The following is a 25,260-nucleotide window of genomic DNA, read 5'->3' as shown; positions in this document are numbered from 1 at the left end:
TTGGCCCATTATTTGGGAACATGCCCCGAGATGAAGTCCCGCGAGGGTTTAGTTTCTTCCCTGCTATGAAAAGTGAGCGACACTCGGCCGTTCCTATTAAATTTAAAAATTGCTGCACCACATTCTTGCTGTAATAAACACTGAACATTTATTAACCAGATTCTTAAAATACACTCTGTGAAATGAGAACGGCTGAAATTTTATCACACGCAAAGCACAAAATTTGATTCAAGTATGGCAGGCTCTCTGTTTCTATGTATTTCCCTCAGTCTGAAACAGAATGTGACGAGTTGTCAATGGCAATTGCAATAATTATTAATCTTTCACAGAATGTTCTGAAAGTACTTTAATAAGCGTCATTTTAATTTAATAAATCCCGGAACGGGCATCGAACCTACGCTGCATCCTAACCTCCAGGTGGCGGTCACAGGGGTGAGTAAATGTTGATGCCGAGAACTCGTGAACCAGTCAGACAGCCACTGTGAGAATGTTCAAAGGGGAGAATGTTAAAATAAACTATTCGCAACAGCAGTGACCTGCTATTAAAAAAACTGCCAAAGCCTGTGTTTCTCTCCGGCATATATGGCGGAAATTAAACGGCACAAGTTAACCATTTTGAAGATTGAATGTCTTTTGGAACTTGCTCTTTTTATTAACTGTAAAATATATGATTTATCTTAAAGACTTGGATATTTTATTGTAGTCCTCTGTTGTTGGACTTTACAAGAACAACAACAACAATTTAGCTCCCAGATGGATGCGTGGTATCCGGATTGGTTTCAATGCCCACAAACTGGCGCTTTGGGATTACAATATCGGACCGTATCTGGATTGCATTGTTGACGCTTCACGTCAATTACATTTTAACACAACCCCGTCATCAGAAATCTTTGCAGAGATGCTGCCTGACTGGCTGAGTATATCCAACATTTTCTGATTACATTTCAGATTTACAGGATTTGCAGTAGTTTTCTTTTGAAACTAAAAAGTAACATAAGTTGACGTCACTGGGGATTCGAAAGTCAGTACCTTTCTGCAACGGCAAACGTGAGTCATACGTGATGTGTATCCTCCCTGATGCCAGGTAAAGTACATCACTGAGTGGGTGCAGAACATTTTGAGCGGTGAAGGGGAGCAGCATAAGCCGTGATCTATGTGCTAACCAATGACATAAGGAAGCAAGGGGAAGAGTTCCTTCTGTCAGAGTTTCAGGTGCAATTGAGGAAATTAATGAGCAGGACCACAAAGGTATTCTATGGTTTATTCCCAGCGCTCCGCGGTATTGAGTTTAGAAATTGCAACGTGTGTCTGAATATATGCTGCACGAGGTTGGGCTACAGAATCCTGGGACATTGGGACCAGTTCTGGGGCAGGAGGGACCTGTTACAGTAGGTCGGGATGTACATCAACAGAGCTTGAACCAAAGTTCTCGCGGAAGGTTAACTACTGGGGCGGGTGAGGGGTTCAACTAATTTGGCAGTGGATTTGTGTACCAGGATGAAACATCTGTAAATATTGTAATTATGCACACGTCCAGATGACTATTGCATATCAAATATAGCAGTGCTCGTGACCTCAGACAGCGCATTTCAGCCCATCCTTGCGAAACGATATACCACAGCTCGACCAAATCTTCCCTTACACCGAGCACAAGCACAGGAAACACAGGCACAGCAGAATTTGCTGAGGACTGCAGAGAGTAAAATGTTCTTTGATCAGTGATAGCTCTCAATATATTTTGGTGTCTCTGTGTTAAGTTGCAATTTGTTCTGTGGGATATAAATATAATTTGTATATCTGTGTGTGTTTATGTATTTGAATGCAACAAAGTTATTTATAATAATATTATGGAGCATCTGTGTTTGATATACATGTATTTTCTGTGTACATATTTGTATCTACGTTACTTGTAAACACCTCGAAAATAAATGTAAATATAATTATAGCACAGAGATACTTGGAAATAAATTCATAAAGAAAACAGACATAAAACAAATACATTTATAATAACACAGAGATGAACACAAATAATTTGATTATCAAGGTCCCACACAATTTTATTTAAGCTCACAGATAGATGCACAAATATATTTATAGATTTCCTGCACGGACATCCAAATTCATTAGAAATAACAAAACATAACACCTAAAAAAAAATCACATTTGTTGCGAAAATTTATGGAGTCTCAATAACTGAAGTCTTCTTGCAGAGAGCCGGCACAGACACAATGGGACGAATAGCTTCCTTCTGTGCTGAATGATTCGATGATTCTTTGTCTTCGTGCTTGGAAGACAGGTGGGACAGGCAGCTGTATGATGGGAGCACTGAGATTACAGGCCATGCAGTTCTAGTGGCGCAATCGGTTAGTGCGTGGTACTTATATGACAGTACAGGCCCTGGAATTCCAGAGGTTGTGAGTTCGCGCCTCACCTAGAGCAGCTGATGGTGTTTGTACATTTCATGCCTGAGGCCGTTTTGTATTTATCCATCTCTTTTGTCTATTCCGTCATGTACCCCAGTGCTGTCTGTGTCTCTCGCTGCGGTCATCTCAGTGTCAATCTGTGTGTTATTTCTGAATGAATACTCATGCCTATTAACCACATGAAATAAATGAGGGGATCAAACAATTCCTCACCTGATACTCCGGAACTAATGAGCCAACAATTATAACAAGATATAGTTTATTGTAAATATAACATGACATTTTGAGTGATATAGGTTCAATTCTGTGCAAAAGCAAACTATAATCACAACGTGTTTCCAATAAGCCGCCTTTTAATGTACGGTTGCAAGCGCTACCATTGTAGCTCAAGGAGTTTCATAATTAATAAACATAGAAATCAAGCAATGAAACGGTAGGGTTCTGAGACTGTAAAATGCCCTCGCCCAGAGTAACATTTTAAACAAGGTTTAAAAACTGGCAGCGTGCAGGCGGAAGGGAAGAGAAGAAAGAGAGCCACAGAAAAGCCACGGAAGTTTCGGAAGCTGAGGGAGTTTTTCTCTGACCAGAGCATAGTTGCACACGGCATGGATATTGTTGTTGTAAATATGAATAAAATGCAACGTTTGGTTGCAGCTGTTTCTGTTTCTGTCACTTTTAACTGACTAATTCTTAATTCCATTTACCTGCGATGATTCCATAAATTTTCGTATGTTTGTCTAACAAAAATCGATCAATATGAAACTTCAAAATGTCAATTGACCCCAGCCTCGATGGATTTTTAGGCGAGGAATTATAAGACAGGTGGAATAGACAGCTGCATAATGTAAGCATTAATACCACACAGCATCCGCACGCACTTCTAGCGATGGAATCGGATAGGGCGCAGTACTTATATGGTAGTACAAGCCCCGGAAAAGCCGAGGTTGTGAATTCAGGCATCACCGAGAACAGTTGATGGTTTAGCTTGTAACATTTCTACAGGAATCGAAGTTACAATTGATGTGTCCTCAAAAGTTATCTACATATTCACTGTTTTATTCCAGCACTTAGTTTCTTCTTGCACACAATATTGCAACGGAGGATGAGGGTTGTACTTATTTGTGGGATGGAACGGAGGCGTTTTGACATTTAATCAGTAACTCTGATGTAAAGAATAACGTGCCGGAAACACACTCGATTTCAAAGAGAAGATATGAAAGTGCATTGCTTATCTCTACACAATTCCTGCAACACATTCAACAGAAACAAGGATTTTCCTGAACATTTCGCTAAAAATGTTGTGCTCAGTGTTGCAATGGCTCGTGCATTGGACTCCTCGCTGATTCTGTTCGAGAGAAACATTCAAACTTGTCGATTCCAGTCCCATCAATGTCCAATTGTAAAATAATAGAATGGTTACCGCACAGCAGGAGGCAATTCGTCCCATCGAGAGCGTGCCAGCTCTCAGCTAGTCCCACTCCCCCGTCCTTTCTCCATAGCCCTGCAGGGCAGGGTTGGCTTGTTCCGAGGCTGGAAAGTAAAAGTTTGCAGCAAACCGCAACTGTCTGCGATAGCCAGAAGTTTTATTGTTTTGCGCCTGAAATCTACTCATGTTTCCCTGCTCAACGCTACATTGTTTAAATCTCAATTCAATCATCGAATAAATAAGAGCTGTAGCTGCCGGGCTGCATTTCCCTCTCTCTGAGCCCTAGAGATCCGCCAGGGAGGGAGGCACGTTTAATCTGCCGCCCAATTATCTTTTAAGCATTTACAACATATCAAGAGAGCAAAAGGTTTCTCCTCAAGCTGCAATGAACTTTTCTGCTATTGTCTTCGCATGCATTTTTCTATCTCACCCGATCTCTGTCTCTTGTATTTCTCTGGTTTTCGATGATTAACTTCTCAGGCTTCAATGGACGGCCTGGGCTGATCTAACCTGCAACAAGGGCAGCAATGGGTAAAGAAAGCCGTGGACTATAGGAAAGAAATGGTGTAAATTCGGGGCAAATATCTTCAAAGATATGTTCCTTCACGCTTGCAGTGAAATAAAGCAGCACCGATTACAGTTGCCTTAAGTTAGAGTATACCTTATGAGGATGCCGAGACAGATAACAATATAGAGCTATTAATGCTGCAAAATCTTATTTGATAACACAGGTCGCATATTCAAACTAGTTTTGTAAAGATATTCTAATATTGTTGAATTGGAATAGTCAGCAATGCCCGCACGGCAGTTGGATGACTGTGTCCAGTTGGAAAGCTGTCTGAAAGAAAATGCAGAACATTGACTTTCTGCTGGGCGGATCATGAGCCTTTTCCTGTACATGGTTCTCCAGTCACGCTCACAGGGGAGTCAGCTTCATGAGAGTGGGATGGGACTTATCCCAATTGTATATCAGGAAGTGTAGGGGTAATTTTCCCTTCCATTAAAACAGTAATGATTCAGTCCTTCTTTTTTCTGCAGAACTTGCTCGCACCTTTCGCAATTCGGCCCAAGGATGAGCCCAGACGATCAAGTGTAGAAAATACAATTCCTCCAGTCAGCTAATTCAGTTGACATATCAAGAAAAATAAGAAATCACCTTCACTTAGTCAGTGAGCGTGCAGCATAATGGATAAGATGTTTATTTACGGGATGTACCTTAATGCTATCAGGAAATTGCGGTTTTGAGGAGATTTGGATTTAATCCTAATTTATTTAATATTCAGTCAAATGCTTGGAAAGTTTATCAGCAACAAACGCTGAACAAAATAAATGAGCACAATGGATTAGCAAACCAGCGCCTTAACCTCTCGCCTGCCATCTAGCACAACTCAGCTATTCCATTTCAGGCTTTTTGCATCCTTACTGAAATATGCTGCAAAAAGTTCCCTTCACGACGTGTCCTGCCCGTGTACCCAGATAAACAATGTTGAAAATGTACAATCATCTTCTGTTAGCAAACGGCCTGCAGTTACTACAGGATTGCTGTGAAATGTCTTCTCAAAGATGAGGTGCGGGTCCCTTTTTAATTAGGCCAGGCAGCCTGCCCACGCCGGTTTCAAACCGACCAATGCAGAACTCACTACAGTTAGACCACATTAGGCGTACTGTGTGCAATTCTAGTCGCTATATTATAAAAGCAGATAGCGAGGCACTGGATAAGGTGCAGAGAAGATGGTATCCCATCAGGAAAGAATCGACAGGCTCAATTGAGTTTGTCGAGTGCTAATTAAATGGAGCACAGCTCGGAGGGATGTAGTTCCAAAGTGGTTTGCAGTCCAAGTGCGCATACCGCTAAAATGCAGTAGCAACTTATATTCGAAACAACTAATGGCATGTTAGGCTTTATAACTAGGGGTTGGACTATAAAGCAATGGACGTTTTTCTTCACCTGTACAGAGATGTAGTTAGACTACATCTGGAGTACTCTAAATTATAGAATATAATAGATCCATAGAAGTTTTCAGCACGGAAGTAGGCAATTTCGGCCCATCCTGTCCGCGCCATGGTTATCCAGCTGAATCCCACTTTCCAGCTCGAGATCCATAATCCTGCATGTTACAGCACTTCAGTTGCACATCCAAATATTTTTAAAGGTGCTAAAGGTTTCTGCCTCTACCACCCTTTCAGGCAGTGCGTTTTAGACAACCACTCATCTTTGCCTGTGGAAGTTTCCAATCCAATCTCCTGTAAACCTTCTCCAATTACTAGAAATGTGTACCCCCTGGTTGTTGAGCCCTCTGCTAAGGGAAATACGCCGTTTCTATCCATTATATTTAGTGCCCTTATGGGCACGGCCCCTTAGAAATGATAGGTTGGACGTGGAAGTTGTACAGTTCATATTCACCAGAATGTTACCAGGGTGCAACGGGTTAAATTATGAGGAGAGATTACATAAACTAGGCTGTATCCACTGGAATATAGAAGATTAAGTGGTGATTTTATTGAGGTTTTTAAGGTTTTGAAACGAATTGATAAAATAGATAGAGATAAAGCTTTTTTCACCTTTCGTGGGGGAGTTTACGACAAGGGGACATAATGTTAAAATCAGAGGCAGGCCATTCGGCAGCGAAGTTAGGAAAATCTTCTTCATGCCAAGGGTGGTGGATTTATCTTCTACAAAAAGCAGGATATGCTAGCTCAATTAAAAATGATAATTTTAGATCGATAGCTTTTGCTCGACACTGGTTATAATGATGTGGAGCCAATGCAGATGGATGGAGTTAAGACAGAGCTCAGCCAAGAATTAACGGAATGGCGAATAGGCACAAGCGGCGGAATGGCAGAATCCTGTACCTATGTTCAGTCAATTGGCAGAACACCTATTATAATTAAAGAAAAGTTGCCTTGAAGGGTGCATTATAAATATATTATTTGCAGAGATTGTGGACCGCTTCCACGCTTTCATAACAAACAAACATAACGTCTAATTGTCAAACCAGTTGGTTGAACATTCACTAGGAGTGGGTTGGAACCCACGCAGACACACATCAGTTGGATTTTAATTCCAACGCCTTAACAACTCGGCCATCCTGGTCATGGGCACGCTGCTGTACAGTGCTTGAAAATTCGACAAATCGCTTGCAGACTCAAAATGTAGTTTTCAGCGCAGAGCAAACTACACGTCTGCATACTCTGCAAACGTGGGATGATAGATACCTCGTGTTTAACTGTGGACGGTGAAAAGCTGAACCGCAAAAGCATATCACTGGGCACATAACGCAGTGAACTGATCGTCCGTAACTAGGCAACAAACCCTCTTGCTTTAACCCACAGAACATGTAACTTTCCCGTCAACACTGAACATTTTTGAATGAATTATGTTAAAATCCACGCCAAACACCCAGTATCAGCAAGCTCAGATTGAACCTGCGCTTAAACGGATAACTCATAAGGTACGGAGTGAACTGATGTGGGGAGCGATGGAGAGAGTGACAGAGAGAAAGTCACATTAGGACGGATAAACAAATCCCCAATGAGTAAAGCTTCCATAAATTTACTGCAACTGAGTTAGACATGGAAAACAAGGCAGAGACAGAGGGAAATATAATGAATCATAGAGATAGAAAAAGTGAAACAGTACATTTAATGTGAGAAAATCTCTGCAGGCACGGCCGAGAATTAAAACCATGAACTGAGTATTACCGGGTGAAAACACATGCTCATTGAAATAGAGGATTGTAGCATCACAGAACCATACGATGACACACTTTCCCCAGAGCCCTGCAGCCTGTTCACCCTTAACTATTTACCCAATTCCTTTCTAGAGTTGGTCACCCCGCAGCATCGGAGTGTGCAGGTAGAGCGGGAGTGGTTGACCAGCAGGCATAGAAATATAGAAACATAGAAAATAGCTGCAGGAGTAGGCCATTCGGCCCTTCAAGCCTGCACCGCCATTCAATAAGATCATGGATGATCATTCCCTCAGTACCCCCTTCCTGTTTTCTCTCCATACCCCTTGATCCCCTTAGCCGTAAGGGCCATATCTAACTCACTCTTGAATATCTACAATGAACTGGCATCAACAACTCTCTGCGGCAGGCAATGCCACAGGCTAACAACACTCTGAGTGAAGAAGTTTCTCCTCATCTCAGTCCTAAATGGCTTACCCATTATCCTAACACTATGTCCCCTGGTTCTGGAGCTCCCCAAAATCGGGAACATTCTTCCCGCATCGAACCTGTCCAGACCCGTCAGAATCTTACATGTTTCTATCAATCCCCTCTCATCCTTCTAAACTCCAGTGAATAAAGGCCCAGTTGATCCAGTTTCTCCACGTATGACAGTCCAGCCATGCCTCCAATTAGTCTGGTGAACCTTCGCTGCATTCGCTCAATAGCAAGAACGTCCTTCCTCAGAATATGTAGATCAAAACTGAACACAATATTCCCGGTGAGGCCTCACTAATTCCCTGTACAGCAACACTTCAATGCTCCTATACTGAAATTCCCTAGATATGAAGGTCAACATACCATTTGCCTTCTTCACCGCCTCTTGTACCTGCATGCCAGCCTTCAGTGACTGATCAACCATGACACCCAGGTCTCGTTGCACCTCCCATTTTCCTATTCTGTCGCCATTCAGCTAATATTCTGCCTTTGTGTTTTTGCCTCCAAAATGGATAACCTCAAATGTTTCCACATTATTCTACATCTGCCATGCATTTGCCCACTCACCTAACCTGCCCATGTCAACCTGCAGCCTCGTACCGTCCTCCTCTCAGCACACAGCGCCACCCAGTTTAGTGTCATCTGCAAACTTGGAGATATTGCACTCAATTCCTTCATTCAAATCGTTAACGTATATTATAAAGAGCTGGAGTCCCAGCACTGAGCACTGCGGCACTCCACTCGTCACTGCCTCCCATTTTGAAAAGGACCTGTTTATCCCGACTCTCTGCTTCCTGTCTGCCAACCAATTATCGATCCACGTCAGTACATTACCCAAAAATACCGTGCACTTTGATTTTCCACACCAGTCTCTTGCGCGGGACCTTGTCAAAAGCCTTTTGAAAGTCCAAATACACCACATCCACTGGTTCTCCCTTGTCCACTATATTAGTTACATCCTAAAAAAATTCCAGAAGATTTGTTAAGCATGATTTCCCTTTCATAAATCCATGCTGACTTGGATCGATCCTGTCACTGCTTTCCATATGCGTTGCTATTTCATCCTTAGTGATTGATTCCAACATTTTCCCCACGACTGATGTCAGGCTAACCGGTCTATAATTATCCGTTTTCTCTCTCCCTCCTTTTTTAACAAGTGGTGTTACATTAGCTACCGTCCAGTTAACAGAAATTGAACCATAGTCGATAGATTGTTGGAAAATGATCACCAATGCATCCACTATTTCTGGGGCCACGTTCTTAAGTACTCTGGGATGCTGACTATCAGGCCCCGGGGATTTATCGGCCTTCAATCCCATCAATTTACCTAACATAATTTCCCACCAAATAAGCATATCCTTCAGTTCCTCGTTCTCAATGGACCCACTGTCCCCTAGTAGGTTCGGAAGGTTATTTGTGTCTTCCTTCGTGAAGACAGAAATGAAGTATTTGTTCAATTGGTCTGCCATTTCTTTGTTCCCCATTATAAATTCGCCTGAATCCGACTGCAAGGGACCTGCATTTGTCTTCACTAATCTTTTTCACTTCACATAAAAATAGAAGCTTTTGCAGTCAGTTTTTATGTTCCCTGCAAGCTTCAACTCATACTCTATTTTTTTCACCCTTTTAATTAAATCCTTAGTCCTCCTCTGTTGAATTCTAAATTTCTCCCAGTCCTCAGGTTTGTTATTATTTTTAGCCAATTTATGTGCCTTTTCCTTGGTTTTAACATTGTCCTTAATTTCTTAGCCACGATTGAGCCACCTTCCCCGTTTTATTTTTACTCCAGACACAGATGTACAGAATAGGACGACTAGGCAGTGAGTGATCGACCACCCGAGTCCCTCTCGCTTGTCAACAGCTATTACCTTAGCAGTACTGGTGTGGAGATAGTGTCTCTGGAGAGAGCAGCGCGATCCAAATCCACGGCCGCACAGTTGGCTCAGCTGCACAGGGGAGGAGGGAGAAGAATGGCACAGCTATAATGATAGGGTATTCAATAGTCAGGGTAGCAGACAGGCTTTTCTGCAGCCGCAGACTGACTCCAGGATGGGATGTGCCTCCCTGGTTCCAGGATTAAGGATGCAACCGAGTGGCTACCAGACATTCTGATGGAGGAGGGTGATTATAGAGGTCATCGTCCATACTGTTACCAATGACATAAGTAGAAAGAGGGGTGAGGTCCTGCAGGCAGAGTTTAGGGAGTTACGGGAGAGATTAAAAAGCAGGACCTGAAAGGTAGTAATCTCCAGAATACTCCAGGTGTCATGAACTAGTGAGTAGAGAAAAAGAAGGATAGAGCACGTAAATGCATGGCTGGAGAGATGGTGCAGGAGGGAGGGCTTTAGTTTCCTGAGATATTGGGTCCGCTTCTGGCGGAGTTGAGACCTGTACATGAACAGAACCGGGACCAATAACCTCGAGTACTGAGGAGCGGGGAGCGGGGAGCGGGGGGCGGCGGGAAGTGCTGGTTGCTCGTGTTGTTGGAGGGGGTTTAAACTAGTTTAGCAGGGGGATGGGAACCTGAGAATAGATTCAATAAGGAGGGGAGTAGAATTGGAATTAAAAAGCAGCAACGCAGAAACTGAGTTTGTAGGACAGAGGAAACAAGCAGGAAAAAAGAGTAAAAAATACAAATTTAAAGGCTTTTTGTCTAAATGTACGTAGCATTCGTAAAAAAACAGATGGTTTGACGGCACAAATAGATACAAATGAGTACGATCTGATAGTCATTACAGAGACGTGGTTGCAAGGTGACCAGGACTGGAAACTAAATATTCAGGCGTATTTGACATTTCAGAAGGACAGACAAAAAGGCAAAGGAGGTGGGGTAACACTGTTAATAAAAGATGGGATCAGTGCGTTAGTGAGAAACGATATTGACTTAGAGGATCAAGAGGTTGAATCAGTTTGGGTGGAAATAACGAACAATAATGGGAACGATTCGCTTGTGGGCGTAGACTATAGGCCCCCTAACAGTAGCTACACGGTTGGACGGAGTATAAATCAAGAAATAATGGAGCTTGTAAAAAAGGAACGGCAATAATCATAGGGAATTTTAACTTTCATATTTACTGGATGAAACTAATTGGTCAGGGTAGCCTGGAGGAGGCGTTCCTAGAGTGCATCCGGGATAGGTACCTTCTACAGTACATGCTACCCCAACCAGGGAGCAGGCTATCTTAAATCTAGTACTGTGAAATGAGACAGGATTAATAAATGATCTCTTGGTAAATGATCGTATAGGATTGAGTGACCATAATATGGTTGAATTTCAAATTCAGTTGGAGGGAGAGAAATTTGGTTCTGCAACAAGTATCCTAAGCTTAAATAAAGGGGACTACAAAGGTATGATGGCAGAGTTGGCTAAAGTAGACTGGGAAAATAGACGAACGTGTGGGATGGTTGATGAGCAGTCGCACACATTTAAGGAGGTATTTATAACTCGGAACAAAAATGTACCCAATGCGAAGGAAAGACTGTAAGAGAAGGAATAACCACCCGTGTCTAAGTAACGAAATAACGGAAGGTATCACATTGAAATCAAAGGCATACAATGTGGCCAAGACTAGTGGGAGACGAGAGCAGTGAATTGGGATTTTTTTTAAAGCCAGCAGAGAATGATTAAAAACATGATTAAAGAGGGAAGATAGAAAATAAAAGTAAACTAGCACGATATATAACAACAAATAGTAAGAGTTTCTACAGATACATAAAAAGGAAAAGATTAGCTAATATGAATGTTGGACCCCTAGATGATGAGATTGGGGAATTAATATTGGAGATCAGCGAAATGGCAGAGAAGTTGAACAAATATTTTGTATTGGACTTTACAGTAGATGACACTAAAAACAATCCAATAGTGGATAATCAAGCGGATGTAGGCAGGGATGAACTTAATACTATCACTATCAATAACGAAGCAGTACTAGTCCTGATAGCTTACATCTTAAGAGAAGTGGCTGCAGAGATAGTGGATGCATTCGTTATAATTTCTCAAAATTCCCTGGATTCGGGGCGGATTGGAAAACCGCAAATGTAACGCCCCTATTTAAAAACGAAGCAAGCATAAAACAGGAAACTATAGACCAGTTAGCCTAACATCTGCCGTTTCGAAAATGCTGGAGTCCATTCGTAAGGAAGCAGGACATTTGGAAAATCATGATTCAATCAAGAAGAATCAGCATGGTTTTATGAAAAGGAAATCATGTTTAACAACTTTGCTGGAGATTTTGAGGATTTAACGAGTGGTAAAGGGGGACGCAATGGATGTGGTGTATTTAGATTTCCAGAACGCATTGGATAAAGTGCCACATAAGAGGTTACTGCACAAGATAACAGCTCACGGGGTTGGGAGTAATACAAAGATAGAGGCTTTGCTAAGTTAAGAAAACAGAGCGTCGGGATGAATGCGTAATTTTCCAGTTGGAAAACAGTGACGAGTGGGCTGACGCAGTTATTGGTGCTGGGTCCTCAACTATTTACACTCTATATTAATGATTTGGATGAAGGGAACGAGTGTAATGTAGCTAAGTTTGCTGATTATAAAATTTGTGTAGGAAAGCAAATTCTGAGGAGGACACAAAACATCTGCAGAGAGATATAGTTAGGCTAATTGAGTGGTCAACAATTTAGCAATTGCATTATAAGGTGAGAAAATGTGAGGTTAACTACTTTGACAGAAATAATAGAAAAGCAAATTATAATTTAAATGGAGAAAAGTAGCAAAGTGCTGCAGTACAGGGAAAGATGGGGGTCCTTGTGCATGAAAAACAAAAATTAGTCTGCAGGTACAGCAATTAATGAGGACGGCAAATGGAATGTGCGTTTATTGCAAGTGAGATAGAGTATAAAGGCAGATTAGTCCTGCTACAATTGTATCGGGTATTTGTGAGGCCACACCTGAAGTACTGTGTGCAGTTTTAGTCTCCGTATTAAAGGAAGGATATACTTGCAATGGAGACTGTTCAGATAAATTTCACTCAGTTGATTTCGGAGATGAGGGGAGTTGACTTATGAAGGTAGATTAAGTAGGTTGGGACTATCCACAGTGGAGTTCAGAAGAATGATAGGTAATCTTATCGAAACTAATAAGATAATGAAGGGGCTCGACAAGGTGGATACAGAGAGGATATTTGCACTCATATGGGAATCTAAAACTAGTGGACATAGACTTCTAAGGGACCGCCCATTTATAAGAACATAAGAACATACGAAATATGAGCAGGAATATGCCATATTGCCCCTCGAGTCTGCACCACCATTTAATGAGATAATTGCTGATCGGATCATGGACTCAGGTCCACTTCCCTGCCCGTTCCCCATAACCCCGTAATCCCTTATTGGTTAAGAAACTGTCTCTGACTTAAATTTATTCAATGTCCCGGCTTCCACAGTTCCATGAGGCAGCGGATTCCACAGATTTACAACTCTCTGAGAGAAGAAATTACTCCTCATCTCAGTTTTAAAAAGGCGGTCCCTTTTTCTAAGATGATGCCCTCTAGTTCTAGTCTCCCCTATCAATGGAAACCTCCTCTCTGCATCTACCTTGTCAAGCCCCGTCATAAACTTATACGTTTCGATAAGATCACCTCTCATTCTTCTGAATTCCAATGAGTAGAGGCCCAGCCTCCTCCATCTTTCCTCATAAGTCAACCCCCTCATCTCCGGAATCAACCTAGTGAACCTTCCTTGAACTTCCTCCAAAGCAAGTATCCTTTCGTAAACATGGAAAGCAAAACTATACACAGTAGTCCAGGTATGGCTTCACAATACCAGAAATAACTGGAGCAAGACTTCCCTGCTGTTATACTCCATATCCTTTACAATAAACGCCATGAGTCTACTGGCCTTTCTGATCATTTGCTGTACCTGCAAACTTACCTTTTGTGTTTCAAAGGATAAGTACCCACAGTTCCTGCTGTACTGCAGCACGTTGGAATTTTTCTCCATTTAATTAATAGCTCGCTCTTTTTGTCAAAGTTTTTTCTGTCAAACTCTATGACCTCACACTTTCCAACATTATACTCATACATTGCTTTTCATCCCACCTTTATATCGTCAGCAACCTTGGCTACGTTACACTCGGTCCTTTCTTCCCAGTCGTTAATGTAGATTTAAAACTGAGATGAGGAGAAATTTATTTTCTCAATCTTGAATCTATGGAATTCTCTTCCCCAGAGAACTGTGGAGGCTGTGTCAATGAATATATTTAAGTCGGAGATAGACACATTTTTGAGTGATAAGAGAGTAAAGGGTCATGGGGAGCGGGCAGGGAAGTGAAGCTGAGTCCTTGATTAGATGATTTATGATCGTATTCAATGGCGGAGCAGGCTTGAGGAGTCGAATTCTTATATTCTTATGTACGTAAGAAAGTTCTGATCGCATTTGAAACAACCAACTGTTCAGGCAATGCATTCAAAACCTTAACTAATTGGTGAATAATTGAGTAATCTCCTCATCTCAACTCCGGTTCATTTATCAACTAAATTGCTAATTTGAATCTGAGATTGATAGATTTTTGCTAGAGAATGGTATGAATTGATTTGGTGTCAAAGCAGATGGATGAAGTTAAGATATTGGTCAAACATTATCTCACTGAATGGCGGAATCGGCTCGAGGGTTCAACGACCCCTGCTCTTATTTTCCGTCAATCGGCAGATAACCTGTTGTAAATGTAGGAACACTTTCTGGAAATGTAAAATATAAATGTAGAACCTTCCTTTCCAATGATTATAACATTTTAACAAGCTATCATAATAGACAACATCTGCTAGTACTGGAGCTCGAACCCAAGCCGATATTCGCACATTTGATTTTCATTCCAAAACCTTAATCACTCAGCCATCCTGACGATTGAAGCAAAAAGTGCAATTTTCGACAATTGAGCAAATTCATTCCACACCAAATGCCAATCCAATGATAATGCCAGTAATTTGCAAACTTGAATACTCTGCCTCGGCTGATAAAAGCAAGTAGTCCATATGCCTTATCGACCACATTATCTACCTGGCCTGTAACGTTCGGCGATCTGTGGACCTGCACTCCAAGTTCCATTTGTTCCACTACACTTCTTAGTGTCCTACAATTTATCGTGTGTTCTCTTGCCGTATTTTCTCTTTAAAGTATATATTAATCATTTGAGACATGACATGAGCTGAGTGCAGCAAGCTTGGTAAAAAAAAGGTGAATTGGACATGAATTTTCAGGTGATTGACAAAAGAACCATACTCTTCAAATATTTAACACAATATCGAGACGGATGGGACTGGACCCACGCGTGCAGAATACAATGGATTCATAGTCCATCGCGTTATCAAGTCGGCCACCTAGTACCGCAACACAATCAGCCATCCTGTTTACTAATTTTTGCATCCAAACAGAAATCCACTGCGACAGCCGGCTTCGCCGCTTGTCCTGCCCGTGCACCCAAATCGACAATGGTCAAAAAATCTGCAATCAGCTTCTGTAAGCAAAGGGCATTCCAATACTTCAGGTGAGCGAATGACAGAAATGTTTGGTTTTGAGACAGATTCAGAACGGAGAAAGACATGTTTCACCTGGTGAGTTAAACGACCATGACTGGACTTCTTTAGCATTGAAGTAAATCACCTTATTCATTCCGCCTCGCGCCAGTGCCATCACTGGAAGAAATGTTGCGGGGAGAATTGTGAGCAGAGTAAAGGAGGGCTATTGATTGTGGAAGGCAGAAAAAGCTGGGAGAGGAGGTGGGTTTGAAGGAGTAAATATGTTTCAACTGATAAAAACCTAATAGCTGTTTCATTTAGTAAGGATAGATGTTTCGCTGTGTTTGATCAGCAGGTGCCGGAGTGAACAAAAGATATAAAGTGAGATGTGTCATGTCGCTGATTCGAACCAATGTTGCTGCGGTCACAACAAAGCATACTACCCACTATACGACCACGGCACCACACACCAGCTACCGGAGTTTTCTTATGACTGCAGAAGTTACACACGGCGGTGGTCAGAAAATATGTAGTTTTTAAGATGAAGCCAAATTCAACCCCGCCAGAAGTTACAGCAGCGGTGGAATGCGACCAAGGCCCCGCACCAACTAGGGCCTGAATGCAGATTGGGAACTAGTGCAATCCCAGTTAAATTTAAAAGGATTGCAGCTATGTCACCTGGCAAGAAACTCACCCTTTGTGAATGACAAAGACAGTAATTGCCAACCCCGCTGTGAGTCAAACCGAGAACCTTTTGTTTACTCGACAGTCGCTTTGACTAGTTAAGTCACGGAGTGAAACCAAGCCTTTGAACTATCGCCTCCACTCACTCATATCTATCAGCTACCTGGAATTTCCATTTGGAGTTTGAGTCCCTTTTTTATTTAAGCATCTGTCTTATCTATTCCGCCATGTGTGCCAATGCTGCCTGTATCCTCGCTGCATTTATCTCGATGACAATCTGTGCATTGATTCTGAATGGATACCTATGTTTGCCTCTAACGTGAAATAAATGAAGGACTCAGACAATTCCTCCTCTGATACTAGGGACCTAAAATGCCACCATTATAACAAGATATTATTTATTGTGATTCAAATAATACAATATTCCATCTTGAACGATTTAGATTCAATTCTGTGCGACTGAAATTATGACAAGCCATTATAGCACACCATTTTAAACAGACAGGGAATGATCACGGACAGACAGCACATCCCTTTAAAAGGGATACGGAAACAGAATGAATAAAAACAGATAATCACATAAAGCTCAGCATGTCGTGCAGATTCTGTGGATGAAGAACCCGGTTTCACGTTCTGTCGGATAATTATTCCGATATTTTAGGATAAATTTAATGATTACAGATTTTTTCAACAAAATTAGCGCCTGGAAAAAATATGCAGCGAGAAAGGTCAAAAGGAAACATCTGTGATACAGTGGAACACAGGAGTGATTAAATAATAAATGCGACAATGGGGAACGGCAAAGTTGGTCGTAATCTGGCAATAATGTAACAAAGGATGGTCCAGAGGATGTGATAGTGTGAACAACAGCACCATTACCAGACAATGGGAGTGGTGCTTATGATCCGATAAGTTGAACCTAATCTTGAGGCCAGAAGACTATAACATGCCTACAATATTGGGTGTGAACGCCTTTTAATCAGACCAGGCAGCTTGGCAAGTCGGATTGATTTCCTGTCCAGTTTGAATTCGGCATCCAAGGGACCAATTCAAAAGCCAGCTTCTCACATCTTTTCAGCTCTAGAGAAACAAGGCGCACTCATATTCAGGGCAGAGTTGGAGACTGACGCTTAATGTATGCTCATCGCAATTGAGGTGAGCGTTTGGGTGCAGACAGGAAGATATACTGATCAAGCTTTGGCCGGAACCAAACACGGGTTGAGGTTATCCAACGAGACACAGAGCCGAGTACCTCTGAGATATTTAACTTTACTCAGTTGGGTGAGTTTCACTTTGCTCTGGAATTTGGACATTGTAGGAACATCGGCGCAAAATCGCACGTTTCAATGTGAAATATGTCTGTTTTCTCACATCGAAGTCAGGCGCCTTATCCATTAGGCCACACGGCCTCTGCATCAGGGACAAATTTGTTGTTGTGTATATTGGGAGCAAATTCGGTGCAACTGCTATATCAAGGAGTGGCTTTAGGAAAAGAAGAGCATATTTCGAGAAAATGGGTGCACACCGGCGCAGGCAACCCCAATGCAACTTGGAACACAATAGTTTAAAAATTCGGTCATTGCAGCTGAAATCATACTCCTTCTCAAACTATACAGGATGATCCGGGATTATGATAACATTCGTTTTAAAGGGACAGATTATAAACCGGAACTGACAACCATCCCGTTTAAACAGACACGGAATGATCCGGGATTGCAAGCACATCCCTTTTACACAGATGCAGAATGACCGTTGACCCTTTTAAAAGAATAAAGTGATATTTCTATCATCACTGAAGGCAACTGTGCAGTGAGTGAGCGCTGTGTGTCAGCGGGTGAACAGAGGAGATTTACGAGAATTTTGCCTGGATTTTGGAGAATTTGTAGCCATAAGGAACGATTGGATTGGTTGGGTTCGCTTTACTTGTAACAGAAGCGGTTGAAGTAGGACCTTATTGAGGTGTACGCAGTTATAAGGATCGAGATTGATTGGATAGGAAGGACCTATTTCCTTCAGGAGAGGGGTCAACCACTAGGCGGCATTGAATTAAAGTAATTGGTAGGAGGTTTTTAGGGGAGTTGAGGGTGAGTTGATTCATCCAGTGGAGGGTGAGGGTCTTGAACTCACTGCCGGAAAAACTGGTAAAAAAACAAAATTCCTCACCACTTTTACAGTGTACTTGGATGTGCACGTGAAGTGCCGTAACCGACGGTCCAAGAACCGCAAAGTGGGTTGAGGCTGGACAGCTCCTTATTGACCAGCGCAGACATGATGGATTGAATTGGTCTCCTTCTATGCTGTAAACCTCTATGATTCGATGGCTAGGTTACCAATTATATAAGAAGTGCAATGTCACTGCCAGTGTAAGTTTGTGGGTAACACTACTATCGGTGTAGCACGGTCACCACTAGCGCAACTGTCTGGATACCAATGGTACAGTACAAGCTGGAGCACCGCTGATGTAATGCAGAGAACCACTGGATCAGGACATTCACATCCAGCACGTGACTAAATGCAGTGTTACCGCTAGTCCCAGAGGAGCAAGGTCATCTCGAGTTTAAGTTTAGTGTATACTAGTACTGCAGTGGCACATTCACTTCTAGTGGAAGTGTATTCGTACCAATGGTAACAGAGGCACGCGATCACCTCGATTGTAATTCTTTGGTGCCCACAATTACAGGAGAAGCACTCTCACCTCAAGTGCAATTGTAAGTCTGAGTGTAGGTTTGGAACCACCACCAGAGGAACACGAATACTGTTATGTATTTTACCCTTTGTAACCTGCATGAGACTTGATCATCAGAGGGCCCACTTGGGAGCACAGTATATAAGCAGGCTACCCAGGAGTTCCCTGCACTCTGGAATCTTATTATAGGATCTCAGGTCACATTTGCTCCTTACACACAGCAGTCAGTCTCACCCTTTATTACGAGTGTAATAATAGGCGACGAGGTATCGAGCAACCGCGCGGAAATGCAAAGAACAGTCTGCATCCTGGAGAAGTTGTCAGAAGGGGACGATTGGGAGGCCTTCGTGGAGAGACGCGACCAATACTTCGTGGCCAACGAGCTGGAAGGGGACGAGAACGCTACTAAACGAAGGGCGATCATGCTAACTCTCTGTGGGGCAACAACCTATGGCCTCATGAAGAATCTCCTGGCCCCGGCAAAAACAACAGAAAAATCCTACGAAGCATTGTTGTACGCTGGTCTGGGAGCACCTAAATCCTCAAGAAAGTGTTCTGCACGTGTGCAAACGATCGGAGGGCCATGAAGTGGCGAGCTACCTCGCCGAACTAAGGCACCTCGCAGGACATTGTGAGTTTGAGAGATTCGTAGAACAAACGGTGAGAGACTTTTTTGTATTGGGCATTGGACATGAGACAATCCTTCGCAAACTGTTGACTGTAGAAACTCCAAATCTAATAAAGTCATAACGATAGATCAGGCATTAATGTCCACCAGCGACAACACCAAGCAGATTTCGCAGAAGAAAGAGGTTTCGGCCACTACTGTGCAGAAAGTAACTTTGCTTTTGAGCAGAAATGTGCATAGCAGTTACTACACGACGGTTGCTGTGGCCCTATCTCAATTGACCTGGAGTTCGTCATCAACTGTTAATGCGAGGCATTTAACATCCTGTTGGCACTGCAGAGGTAATCATCAGCCACATCAATGCCGTGCTAAGCACTCTATGTGCATTAGTTGCAGAACAATGGGACACCTCCAACGAATGTGCAGACGAGCTGCAAACCTTGCAAAACCTGTAAACCACCACGTTGCAGAGGAAGATCGATCTCCGGAGGATCAGGCTGAATTGGGGACAGGTACTGAGGAGGCAGAAGTGTACGGGGTACACACATTCACTATGTAATATCCACCAATAATGTTGAAAGTTGAAGTGAACTGCATTCCAGTATCTATGGAGCTCGGCACGGAGGAAAGTCAATCTGCATGAATAAATAGGCCTTCGATATGCTGTGGGGCAAAAAGGCACAAAATCCCAATTTCAGCCCCATTCACACCAAATTAATGAATTATAGCAAGCAACTAATCCATATAATTGTCAGTGCAGTAGTCAAAGTCTCCTATGTTGGAACAGTACAAGAACTCCCGCGGTGGACTGTACCAGGGGATGGTCCCACATTGATTGACAGAAACTGGCTGGGAAAATCAGCTGGAATTGGGACGAGCGCTTTCATCCGTCGACGATGGGCCCAGGTTCTGAGCAATTTTACATCCTTCTTCGAGCCAGGTATTGGGAGCTTCTCGGGGGCGAAAGTGCTGATCCCTTTGGTTCCCGGTACACGACCCATCCACCACAACGCACGGGCGGTACCGTACATGATGCATGAAAAAGTTGAAATTGAGCTGAAGAGGCTGCAAAGTGAAGGCCTCATCGCGATGGTGGAATTCAACGACTGGGTCAGTCCGATTGTCCCGGTACTCAAAGAGGACTGCACGTTAAGAATTTGTGGGGACTATAAAGTAACGATTAACCATTTTTTGCTGCAGGACCAGTACCCGCTATCCAAGGCAGATGATCTATTTGCGACCCTGGCTGGAGGGAAGATGGTCACCAAGCTGGAACTCACCTCGGCATACATGATGCAGAAGCTGGAGGAGACTTCGAAAGGCCTCACCTGCATCAACACACACAAAGGTCTGTTTATCTACAACCGGTGCCCATTCGGGATTCGGTCAGTCGCGGCAATCTTGCAGTGGCACATGGAGAGCCTGCTAAGGTCGGTTCCTTGTACTTGGTCTTCCTGGACGACATATTGGTTGCAGGTTGGGAGCACTTGATGAATCTGGAGGAGGTTGTTAGTCGCTTGTATCACGTGGGGTTCTGGTTGAAATGCTCGAAGTGTGCTTTCCTGGCACAGGTCTTCGAATTCTTGGGAAGAAGAATCGCAGCAGATGGCATCAGACACACTGGCACCAAGAAGGAGGTCATCAAGAAAGCGCAGAGACCACACAACGTGTCAGAGCTGCGGTCGTTCCAGTGACTCCTGAAATATTTCCATAATTTGCTACCTCGGTTAAGCACCCTGTAGAAAGCCTACAAGCTCTATTGTGCAAGAAAGACGACTGGGTATGGGGGGGATTCCCAAGAGGTTGCCTTTAAAAAAGCCAGAAACCTGTTGTGTTCCAACAAACTGCTTGTCCTGGATAACTCTTGTAAACGATTAACGCTAGCTTGCGAAGCATCGTCATATGGGGTCTGATGTGTGTTACAACAAGCTAATGAATCGGGGATTTTTCAATCAGTCGCTTTTGCGCCCAAGAATTTATCCAAGGCCGAAAGGGCCCACAGCATGGTTGAAAAAGAGGCTGTGGCGTGCATCTAGCGGGTACAAAATTGCGCCAGTACTTATATTGCCTCCAGTTCGAGCTTGAAACTGATCACAAGCTGCTCATATCGCTCTTCTCTGACAGCAAAGGGATTAATATCAATGCTATCTTCCACATCCAAAGATGGGCGCTCACGCTGTCAGCATAGAACTAAGTAGTCCACCACAGCTCGGGAATGAGACCTGTGTCGATGCTCTCAATCGGCTGCCATTGCCCAACACCGGGGTGGAAATGGCACAGCCAGCGGACGTGCTCATGGTCATGGAGGGATTTGAGAATGAGCAATTCCCTGTTACGGCCCGCCAGATCAGGGCCTGGACCAGCAAGCATCCTTTACTGTCCTTGGCAAAAAAAACTGTATCCTCCATGGGAGCTGGTCCAGTGTACCAGTGGAGATGCTTGAAGCGATGAAGCAGATGCATCATCATCATCATCATAGGCAATCACTCGGAATCGATGAAGACTTGCTTCCACTCCCAAAGTGCGTTGTTTGATTGCAGAACAGTCCGATATAAGAGCCACAGACCCTGTTACAGGTGGGACAGACATTCGTCGAGGGAAGGGGTCAGTGGGGCCAGTTTGTCGGGCGCTCCTTCCACTGCATGCGCTTGGCCTCTTCATGATCTTAGCATTGAGACTCGAAGAGTTCACCGCTTCCCGGATGGACTTCCTCCACCAAGGGCGATCTTTGGACAGGGTCTCCCAGGTGTGCCGCACTTTACAAGGGTAGTTTTGAGGTGTAGTTATAACGTTTCCGCTGTCCTCCTTTGGCTCATTACCATGAAGGAGCTCCACATAAAGCATTTGCCGAGGCAGTCTTCTATCTGGCATGCATAGTGTGCTGCCTGCCCAGCGAAACAGATCGAGTGTGGTCGGTGCTTCAATACTAGGGATGTTAGCCTGGTCGAGGACACTGATATTGGTGCACCTGTCCTACCTGGGGATTTGCAGGATCTTGCGGGGACATCATTGGTGATATATCTCCAGCGACCTGAGGTGCCTTCTATACGTTGTCAATGTATCAGATCCATACAGCCCTGCAGACCATGAATTTGGTGTTAGATTTGAGGGTCTGTTCTTCAAAGAGTCTTTTTCTCAGACGTCCATAGGCTGCGCTGGCGCACTGTAGGCGATGCTGTATCTCCTCATCAATGTCTGCCTTTGTTGATAAGAGGATCCGGAGATTTGGAAAATGGTCCACATTGTCCAGGGCCTCGCGTTCGATCTTGATGACTGGAGGGCAGATCTGTGCAGCGGTGACAGATTGGTGGAGGACCTTTGTCCTACGGATGTTAAGCATAAGGCCCATTCTTTCACATGACTCAGTGAATACATTGGCTATATCCTGGAGCTCAGCCTCCGAATGTTCACAGACGCAGGTGTCGTCCGCATACTGCAGCTCAATGACAGGTTGGGGTGATCTTGGACTTGGCCTGTAGGTGGCGTAGGTTAAACAACTTCTCACTGGTTGTGTAGTTTAGTTCTACTCCACCGGGGAGCTTGTTGATTGTGAGGTGGAGCATGGTGGCGAGGAAGATTGAGAAGAGTGTTGGAGCAATAAAGCAGCCGTGTTTGAGCCCGGTTCGGACGTGGATTTGGTCTGTAATGGATCTGCTAGTAAGGATCACGGCCTGCATGTCATCGTGAAGCAGGCGAAGGATGCTGACAAATTTTTGGGGGCATCCGAAACGGAGGAGGATGCTCCATAGACCCTCACGGTTGAGGGAGTCAGAGGCCTTTGTAAGTTCAAAAAAGCCCATTTATAAGGGCTGGCGCTGCTCCCTGCATTTTTCCTGCAACTGACCCGCTGCAAAGAACATGTCTATTGTGTTGCGTGGGGACGAAATCGGTATTGTGATATAGGGAGGAGCAACGCGGCCACAGGGAGAAGATGATTGAAGAGAACTCGAGCGAGAAATTTCCCAGTGACTGAAAGCAGGGAGATTCCCCTGTAGTTGCCGCAGTCGGACTTGTCCCCCTTCTTATAAATGGTCACAATCACTGCATCTCCGAGATCTCCCGGCATGATCTCCTTCTTCCAGGTAAGAGAGATGAGGTTATGCAACCGCGCCAACAGCGCCTCTACGCCATATTTTATCACCTCAGCACTTATTCCATCTGCACCAGTAGATGTGTTATTCTTAAGCTGTTTTATGACTTTGCCTACCTCGTGCAACGTTCGAGTTTCAGTGAGTTAATGGTGGGACGCATGCTGTGGGATGGAATCGAGAACACTCGAGTCAAAGGTAGAGTCTCGATTGAGAAGATTATCAAAGTGCTACTTCCATCGGGCCCTGACAGCCTCGGTGTCCTTGATGAATGTGTCCCCGTTCTTAGCCAGTAGTGGGGTGGGGCCTTGGAAGTTTGGAGCGCAGGTGGCCTTGACAGCAGCGAAGAATCCTCGCATATCATGGCTGTCGACAAGTTGTTGTATCTCCTGTGCTTTCTGCATCCAGCACCTCTTCTTTAGGTCCCGAGTATTTTGTTGGATCTGAGCCTTGAGCCGTCTGTAATCTTGTTTTGCAGCTCCCGAGTTGGGCTGTTGCTTGAGGCTCAGAAATGCTTTGCGCTGGTGATACATTAGTTCCTCGATCTCCTAATGATTAACATCAAACCACTCCTGGTGGTTTCTGGTTGAGTAACCAAGTGTCTCTTCACAGGCAATGTTAATAGAGGCCTGGAGGGCAGACTTAGCGCTATGTGGATTCAGCATCTCAGGGTCATCAAGGCACGCCAGATTGGCTGTAAGGCGCTGGATGTATAGCGCTCTCTTAGCTGCGTCTCCAAGTGCCTCGGCATTAACTTTTTTGTGCAGCTGCTTCTGATGTCCCCTCTGCTTTGATGATGAATCGGATTAGGCGGTGGTCTGTCCAGCAGTCGTCAGCTTCTGTCATGGCGCGTGTGTTGCGCACATCCTTGCGATCCCTGGCTCAGACGATGACATAGTCAAGCAGGTGCTAGTGTTTGGAGCGAGGGTTTTGCCACGATGCCTTGTGTTTGTGCCTCTGGCGGAACACGGTGTTGTTGATGAGGATGTCATGTTCAAGACTTTTTGTCAGGAGTAAGGTACCGCTGGAGTTGGCTTTCCCTACACCCTCTCTGCCAATCACGCCTCCCCATAGGGTTGTGTCATTCCCAACCCTGCCATTAAAATCACCCAGGAGGATCAATTTGTCACCCGTGGGTACGCGGTACAAGGATGTCACGAGGTTGGAAGAAATTCCTCTTCAGCCTCATCCGTTGCATCGAGTGTAGGAGCGTATGCACTGATGACAGTGGCATATTGGTTCTGAGATAGGGTGATACGGAGTGTCCGTAACCCCACAGGGGGAGTCTATGAGGCTGTCGACCAGCTCATTCTTGACGGCAAAGCCAACTCCATGAATGCGGCGTTCTGCCTCTCGTTTCCCTTTCGAGAAGATGTTGTAACCTCCACCATTTTCCTTCAACTGGCCTTCCCCTGGCCACCGGGTGTCGCTTACGGCGGCGATGTCAATGTCAAAACGTCTGAGTTCCCGGGCAACTACGGTGGAACGGTGGTCCGGCCTGTTGCTGTTGGGATTGACCATGAGGGTCCTGATGTTCCAAGTCCCTAACTTCATACTGACGAATTGGAAGATGCCTGTGCTTGAGTTCTTTTAATGTGGGTTGGCCGCTGCACATCGGCAACCACACGGGCTTAGCTGAACAAGGTCTTGGTCCAGTGTCAAGGCGGTCCAAGACAACTTGAGACTAGCCACA

Source organism: Pristiophorus japonicus, chromosome 9, assembly GCF_044704955.1.
Source record: "Pristiophorus japonicus isolate sPriJap1 chromosome 9, sPriJap1.hap1, whole genome shotgun sequence".
NCBI lineage: Eukaryota > Metazoa > Chordata > Chondrichthyes > Pristiophoridae > Pristiophorus > Pristiophorus japonicus.
Note: the sequence above shows the minus strand (reverse complement) of the source record.